General features: G+C 32.9%; 1 non-coding gene across 1 annotated transcript; it reads left to right on the plus strand.

Moving 5' to 3' along the window:
* Window positions 1-5,305: 5,305 nt before the first annotated feature.
* On the plus strand, window positions 5,306-5,379 carry TRNAY-GUA (transfer RNA tyrosine (anticodon GUA)). The gene has a single exon. It is a non-coding gene; the product is annotated as a tRNA-Tyr (tRNA).
* The last annotated feature ends 3,987 nt before the right edge of the window (window positions 5,380-9,366 follow it).

Consider the following 9,366-nt stretch of genomic DNA (forward strand, 5'->3'; position numbering starts at 1 on the left):
AACAAGAAATTAAAAAGATTATCGACAAGCAAATTTCTATTTAACAGCTCCCCTCATAATAATAATATGCCAACTAATAATAATCAACCTCAACAATGGCGTAGAATTTTGTACATCGATAATTTCTCTCAAAAAAGCATAAAAAACCTCCCACCAGATATCAAACCAGCGTTTTACACTAACAATAGTATAGGTAAATTTTTGATGAACGTTAAAGACAAAGAACATCGGTTAAATCACTCAGGTATTTACTCACTGCAATGTAGTGACTGTCACGCGTTTTACATAGGCAAAACAGCGCGTAATATCAAAACGCGAGTCAAAGAACACCTAAGATGCTTAAACAGTAATGGATTCTCCGAATTTGCAAATCACCTCATAGCAACCAACCATACGTTCGACAAAAATACTGGCGTCAGCCTATTACATAAAAACGGAATAGGTCTTAGGTTGGATAACTTAGAAGCGTTAGAGTTAAGGAAAGCCATAAACGTCAATAGCAAAGTCATCAACAACCAAATAAACCTAAATAAAAGCCCTATACTCAGATTGTTCCCTATTGACAAAGAACACTCGCCTCCCAATCTCCCACTTATCCCTACCTCTTCCACTGTAGCTCAGACTGTCCACCTACCGTGATATCTACACATGTTAATTTAATATTTAGATTTTTAGTATTATACTGCCCTGATGAGGCTACGGTTGTAGCGAAACCCGGTCGGCATTAAGTATTTACCCATAAGTGATGTTTACAAAGTTACTGTTTAATTTTAAAATATATTTATGTTCGCAATCTCACCAATGAAGAAACTGGTTCTTGTGCTTGATGAGAGAGTTACACTAATTATAAGAAAAATAGAATCATTATGCTATAAGTAAGTATATATATGATGGGAACAATATATAAAGAGACAAAATCTAAATACAGTGGAGATGAGTATAGACTGATAATAAATATCAATGAAGGGAAAAACAGGCAATTATTTAGTTAATTATTTCTGAAAGAGTAACTTCAGTTTTCGTTTAAGTATGTTAATATCCTTTAATTTCATTATTTCAATGGGAAGGTTGTTGAAATACTTTATTCCTAAATATTTATAACATTTATCAACACTTTATAGCCATGGAGAGAGGTTGTAGATATAAATCAAATCATAATAGAAATATAAACAATAGATACATAACATTATTCAAAAACCATCAGAGAAATATTATTTTATGGACCTCTTGTATTTGGTAAGTTATCAACTGAAAATATCAACCTTGGATAATACGCTATTGTAATTATTGCATAGTCTGTCCACGCGAGAATTTTGCTTAGAGTTCGTTTTGCATTTATCCACCCTGAACAGGACAGAAGAACGTGTTGAACGCGCAGATACATTGAATTGAATCTTATTTAGCAACTCTGAGCATTGAATATTATTAATATAAAAATTAATTTAATATAAAATTAGATGTAAATGATAAATAATATATTTAAAAATGGTTGGGGCGGTCGGTATGATTTTCAGAATTGATTTATTTGACCATTTTTTTACCTGCTCTTAAATTTACTAGGTTTTTACTTATCATTTCAGACACAATAATACAATTACCTCAACAATTGTTACATATTTTTCAGCGATAACAGGAAAAAATATTTTAATCTTTTTAATTATCGACCAAAATATCTACTTCAACACACTCATCTTTTTAATGTTATAGTCGACACATTAGGGTCAGAGGTCTAATTTTCAACATATTTAGGTGAAACATGCCATGGCGTCGTAAACAATAGGAATTAAGAACATTTATTTCACCATTCCAAAGACATATTAAATAATACACAACTTATTTTAAAACCTTTTATATACAACTAGCTGACGTGTACCTGGCGTTGCTCATTTTTTTTCTCTAATTTCTATAAATATAATATCCATGTATTATATATATATATATATATATATACCTTTGGATAGAAATTCTCTAATAGACAGTGAAAACCCTATCAAAACCCATTGCGTACTTTAGAAGATCTAAGCCACAAACGTGCGTGATTTTATTTTATACTATTTAGAGATGTTACTGTGTGTAGATTATTTCACTATGGATATTGGTATATACTTAAAATAAATATAGTTTTTTTCCAGAATGATTAAGTAACCTCTAAAAAAAGACAGATTTTTGTTAAATTGACTGTGAATTGGAGAAAAAGATGCCAATTATTTGACTTCCAAATCTACATAAATTGAAGAACCCTTTTACGTTCTTTAAAAGTTAATTACGATTGCATAAAGTCTGTTAATTAATCTGACGGAATTTTTTATTGTATTTGGTTTTCACCCTTGAAGGGTGTGTTCTTAGCCATCAATTTGGCTGAGAAAGGGAAACGATAAAAAAATTACCGTTTAAATCAATGATTTGAAGTTATTTTTGAAAAGTTAATTGCCTGAATTCAGATCTCAGAAAGCATAGTCTAGAGCAGTCATTCCCAAAGTGGTAGATTTCGACCAGCAGGAGGTAAATGTCAATGAAAAAAATTGGAGGTGATAACTTGGGATATTCTGAAATGATGTTGACGGAGAGGTCAAATCTCAAATATTCTGGGGAAAATATTGCGGGAAATTAATTATTATCGGGAATCAGTGTCTTCTCTGAAATTTGCGAGCCACTTCCCCCTTTGGATTTGAAAATAGTATTATGTGGGAATTAGTGGATTCGAAAATATTGTAGGGAATCCAGCACTGAGCAATCGAGAATACCTCGTACATACAAACCCATTCTGAAATATGGGGAAATTTCAGGCTGAAAAATCATTTTCAGGAATACATGGGTCTTCTCAAAACAGAAAAACTCAATCGAAACGTGGTCTATGGGACGAAAAATTGCGAACGTCTGGTCTAGAGTGATAGATACTCAGTATTTCAAGAGATTATCCAAAACACTAATTTTTGAAGAATTTAAAGTATTAAAATTTAATGATCTTGTCCAAAAAACCATAGTAACTAAAATAATAAAAGAAAAACAAAATCACAGCGTTTTAACTGAAAGTCGTACTCGTCAAAAACATATATTTCCAACAGAAAAATGTAACACCGCTTTTGCTCAACATCATTACAATTACGATATCGTATCTAGGGAAAAAATATTTCAATAGACTACTCGAAAATATCAGAACAATAAAAAACGATAAACTCTTACTAAAAACAATTAAAGAGAAGTTCAATGTAAAAATACCAAAATGATGAAACTATGTTTTTAATTAATTATAAATTTTAATATTCATAATTACAAACACTAAATATTCTTAATCTTGATGCTCACCACTCTTCTAGACACAAGCGCCAGCTTCTATAGAAGAGGAACATTAAAAAATGAAAGCAGTGAAAACTAATTGTATGAATTATTTTAGTTAACACTATTGATTATACTAAATTGTTTAATTATTTATTTAATAATTAAAAAATAAATAAAAATAGACGATGTTAGACGACCAGTCAAAATTGAAACGTTATAATACTGACTCCAGGATTTTTCTAAGTTGATGGAACTGTTGTGCAGCAATCACATTAAAAACTATATGTTTATATTTATAGTGAGTGCAATTATTATATTTTTTTTATAATGCATCATTGCACCACCAACTGTTTTAATAACGGCGGCGTATATCGTCATAATAATATAATGTACTTAAAACATGCGAATTATAGCGCAGAAAAATTATGGGAATTTACAATTCCAATTTTGAAAAAGCCATTTAAAAATAAGTAGCCGTTTAAATAATACATTGTAGGTAAGTACCTACTTTACCGCTTGTCTGGATTATTCGCATTCTTCACAACTTATTCCAATTTTAAAAATGACATTTGAATTCAATGTTTGAGTTGAACCAGAACAATTTCACGCTGTAACATTTCTCTTCAACATATCGAAATTAGTATGTTTTATGAACTGATGAATTTTATACGTTGTCGTGCCATTTTCACGTTGGTAGAACTATAACCCAAAGTGAAATATTAACTTGGTACAAAAATAGCAGTAGATCAACATCAAATACTGAGTGAACCAGTACAACGCACTCCGAAATACAGGGTGTTTGGTAAATGAAATATAAAATGTCGTTCAATTATTTTTTGGTAAATCCAATTTCTAACATAATTTGTAAGTTTAAGGCGATACACTACGTCATGTAATATTTTAAATCGAGCCGCTATCAATAACACCCCTTCCGTAAATGACGATAAGGTTTAAATTCCCGTTTAACACCATCCGCCTGTTTTGATTAATGCAAAAACATGGCCAAAAGTACCTTTTATTTTATTTTGTGGATGTTCAGGCATAAATATTTAAAAAAATTTCGATCATTAACTTAATTTGCAACATTATAAAATAAAATCATAACCGAAAATGGGTTCGTAAGTAGAATATTTTGAACTTTAAAGCAGCTTTCATAGGCCTTATACATTATTTTTTTCTGTGCTTATAAAAAGACTGATCTAAAAAATACTCGATTGTTTCAGAGGCAGTATTTAATTAAAGCATCTGAAACATTTCTAGGCGACTAAATTTTCAAACCAAAAATCGAGATGGGATCTCGTCCTAATCAGTCAGTCAGTCTCGTCATTGTCGTCTCGATAATAACTTTTTTTAATGTTTGAAGACAGTTTTATTACTTCATTCAATTTAAATATATTAAATACATAAAACGATGAAATGGTTTCTAGTGGTTTGTTGGTTCATTATCCAAACACCCTTTAAAGCACTTATACGCTCTTATTCTGTAGCCGATTCCGCCACTCTTCCGTCTTTCCGTCTACTCGGACGATTTCATTATACCTCAGGAGTCGAATGGTTTAAGTAACTTCAACCCATTCACGTCACGTTCTTCACATCGGTAGTCTATCGTGCTCATTTTACACATTCGACCCCTTCTCTTATTATACCTTTATATTACTTACGCCGATATTTCATTTTTGAAAATATATACAGTTTCTTATAAATGATTGGTGTTTTGTTTTGGGTACTGTGATCGCAAGATTAAAACCTTTTCAATCGTAAATAAAAATAAATTAATCGGATTTTAGATACACTTTATATCTAGCATCTATTATGTCCACTGCAGATCATTATGACTAGAATTCGAAGAATCCTATTCGATCTAATATATATGTAGTATAGACTGCCCTGATTTATTATTATTTTTTGGTAAACTAATGTTTGAGACAAGATTTTTTTATGCATAGCAAAAAGGGTAACAATTATTTTATAAACATTATTTTAGAAACACTAGTATATATTGAATTATTTCTCGGATAAGAGATAAGCCGCCATAGCTCAGTGGTCAGAGCTGTCGACCGTAAATCGAAAGGACACGGGGTTTGAGTCCCGTTGGCGTCATGTATATTTTATCAGGAGATTTTTCAATGTGGATGAGTGTTTCAGGCTAATAATTATTGCTTATAAAATAATTGTTACCCTTTATAATAATAATAACATAACATTTATATAGCGCAGTTTTGTGTTGTTTCACTTCAAGTGCGCTTAGCTATAATAAACTTAAAATAAAATTTCCTATTGTGTTCCTTTAAAAAAAAAATTAATTACATAATATGAAATAAAGAATAAACGGTTTACACAAAAGCAGAGAATAAAATTTAACAATAACAGTGCTATTTTAGTAGAGGACAACAATAAAAGACAGTGACAGTGCACGAAAAATAAGAACTTTAAAATTAAAATATTATATAAAACAGGAAAACGTTAAAATATTATACAATAGGTGGACATTAAACATAAAAGTACAATAAGGAGGAAACCGAAACCAAACAATTACCGGAAAACTTCAAAACCTGGCTTTTTATAGTATATTAAAAAAGAAGCTTAGATTCATGAGAATATAAATGATTTTAAATTATTAATTATGATTTTTTGAATAATTTTGTTTTTAAAACCCGTTTAAATTCAGCCAAATTTTGTATATTGTTAAGGGCTGGGGGAAGTTTATTCCAAATGAGTGGGCCAGCTACACGAAAAGAGCGATCATAGTAAACAGCTCGATTTGACCGAGAAAGTTCGATTAAACGATTGTTAACATCTAGATCTTAGACGGTTGACGTTGGCTTCATGAGAACGGGCCGTTTTTACGACTCGTTTTTGTGTAAGTCGGCTCGTATGTGGAACGAGCTACCGGCATCTGTTTTTCCTCCCTCCTATAATCCGAGCCTCTTCAAGGCCCGCATTAACAAATCCCTTCCTACAGCCCCTACCTTACTCCGCCTCACAACGCCGCCCAACCGGGTGGTGACATAGTTCCCCTGTCTGTGCACTGCACAGGCAGGGACACTCTTGTGAGGTGTCACATAAAAAAAAAAAAAAAAAAAAGATCTGCTGACCTCAGAGTAAGCTGTCTATCGCTTAGGTTTTTTCGGACACATAATTCCGATATATAGGCTGGCGCCATTCCCTGCAATGCTTTGAAGGTCATTAAGCAGATCTTGAACTCTATTCTTTCAGGGCATCGAAGCCAATGAAGACGATCCCTTAGAAGCGGGGTTATACGACAATGCTTAAATTCACCAAAAATCATTCTCGCCGCAGCATTGAAAACGGACTGGATTCTGTTGAATTGTTTTTTAGGTAGGCCAGCATATGCACTATTACAATAGTCCATACGTGAGACAACGAACGAATTAATGAGTGATTTTGCTCCATCAAAGGGAAGGCATTTCCTAATTGATTTTATCTGCCTTAGATGGAAAAAGCCAGCACTTACAGTTTTTGAAATTTGCGATTCAAGAGAAAGACAATTGTCTTAAGTGAAACCTAGAAATTTTATTTCCGTAGAAGGGATTATATTTGTGTTCTGAATACGGATTGGACTGGAGTCGATGAGGGCTTGTCTTCCAGGAGAAGCTATCCAAATAAATTCCGTCTTTGTCGGATTAAGTTTGGGTTTATTAACAGACATCTACCTTGAAACCGTGTCAATGAAACTAACCACCTCGTTTTTATGGACGTCTTTTTCATCCGGGGAGCAAAACTTGAAAATCAAACGATCATCCGCGTAGCCTTGTGATTCAAAGCCAGCTGAGTGAATGAGTCGTTCGAGACGATTAGTATATAGAATGAAGAGAATGGGACCCAGTACAGAACCCTGGGGAACTCCAAATTCGATGGGAGTTTCAGGTGATGTATATTTATTGAAAGTTACTGAAGCTACTCGTCCAGACAGGTACGATGACATCCATTGGAGTACATCACCTCGAACGCCAAATTCGGTTTCAAGCACATTTAATAAAATACTATGATCTACAGTGTCAAATTCCGCACTCATATCAAGAACAGATACCAAACCCAACTTACCTGCTTCCATCCCGATGATCAAATCTGAAATTACCCGCAAAAGGACAGTTTCCGTTGAATGAAACTGTCGATAAGCAGATTGATTTTTGGAAAATAGACCGGCCGAGTTCAAGTACCCCACCAATTGTTTGGCAACGATTTTCTGAAGCAGTTTTGACAGAAATGGTAGGTTAGATATTGGCCTGTAATTATCCGCATTGTCTGTATCAAGATTTTGTTTTTTTAGAATCGGAGTTATAATTGATTTTTTTAGTGTTCCCGGTACAAGTGAATTTACTAGTGACTTCTGGATAATTGCGGTAATTATAGGCGTTATATCTGGAAGACATTTCTTTAAGAGCCAGGTAGGTATGGGGTCATGTGTGCATTGTTTATTAGGACAAGACATCACAGCACGCGTGACATCTTCTTCCGTTACCGCTGCTAAAGTAGTGAAGTCACCAGAGAGCGGACTTGGTGCTGCGACAGAAGGCGATCCTAGTACGATATTTGTGCTATGCATAAAAAAATCTTTTCTTAAACATTAGTTTACCAAAAAATAATAATTAATATTTGACAAGTTCTAGTATTTTCATCAAAAAATGTAGACAATTTGTCTCGACGCCATCTAGTGAGAGAGTTAGCACTTACAATGCCTTTCTCATATAAAATAAAGTTGGTTGTTTTCAGGTAAAAAAATGTAACAAGCAGTAATTGTTGAATGAAACACTAGTATATATTGAATTACTTCGCGGATAAGAGATAAGCCGCCATAGCTCAGTGGTCAGAGCTGTCGACCGGAAATCGAAATGACACGGGTTCAAGTCCCGTTGGCGTCATGTATCTTTTATCAGGAGATTTTTCAATGTGGATGAGTGTTTCAGGCTGATAATTATTGCTTATAAAATAATTGTTGCCCTGATTTACTTTACCTCCATAACTCTCTTCCAGATATGTATAAAAACAGCTAGCGCATATACAGAAAAAAATAAGGTAAGGCTTTAAAAGAAAATTTTTGAAAAATATATAAAAACGAAAATACGTAATTCTTATCGTGTTGTATTTTGTCTTGTTTCTTTCTCTCTCCTTTCCTATCCCCTGTATTTGTAATCGATTATAATCTATTTTTACCAATGTATTAGTGGGTAAGTACCTTCTTGTAAATTCCTACCTTGCCTTAGTACTTTTATGTGTATATCCCTGTATGTTTACTTTTTTGTTTCTTCATGTTTGTTCTACTTGACATTCATTGTTCTATTTTTTTACTGTTTTGTATGTGTAACTAATAATTTTGATTATTTTTCTATTTTTGTACTGTTTCGTATCTGAAACTTATATTTTTGATCAAAATACCAATGTAAAATTGTACCTCCCACCTATGTATTGTAAGTTCCTCTCGTACTACAATGAGTTATGTAATTCATCGAGATTGCTCTAGAAAGAAATAAAAATAATAAAAAAACCTCATTGTATATCATATACCCACGAGAGCAATTCGTTCCAAAATCCTGTTTAAATTTTACAATCCCAGGACTGAGCGTTTCAAACACTCGCTTGTACCAAAATTACTTAAAGTTAGTAATAGATACGCAGAAGTGGCGGATCTATTTAACTGCATGGAAGGTAGGTACAAGAAGGCTATACTATCATACTTTTTCAATGAATACATTTTAATTTAAATTATGATTAGTATTTTAGTAGCAATACTATTTTTTGTATATATGTAGCATATTAATAAATAAATTAGTTCGGATGGGGGTCTTTCAAAAAGGGGATTCTGGGAGTATCTGCCACATTAAAATGAAAGAAAAAAACAATGGCACAAAATTTATGATTACTAGTGTGGATTTTTCATGTTTGTTGTTCATTTCATTGCATAATTGTAGTATTTGGTTATTAAAAGGTTCGGGTAAGTTCGGGTTTTACCGAACTTAACCGAACGCGACCTACCGTCACCTGTTATATTGTCGTGTTCGCCAAGAGAGTACGATTCATTCGCTAGACGGCCTTTGGGCAACATCTTACTTGCATTGTTATAGTATT

The sequence above is a fragment of the Hesperophylax consimilis genome, chromosome 26 (assembly GCF_061612785.1).
Source record: "Hesperophylax consimilis isolate HC1 chromosome 26, BYU_Hcon_1.0, whole genome shotgun sequence".
NCBI classification, from domain to species: domain Eukaryota; kingdom Metazoa; phylum Arthropoda; class Insecta; order Trichoptera; family Limnephilidae; genus Hesperophylax; species Hesperophylax consimilis.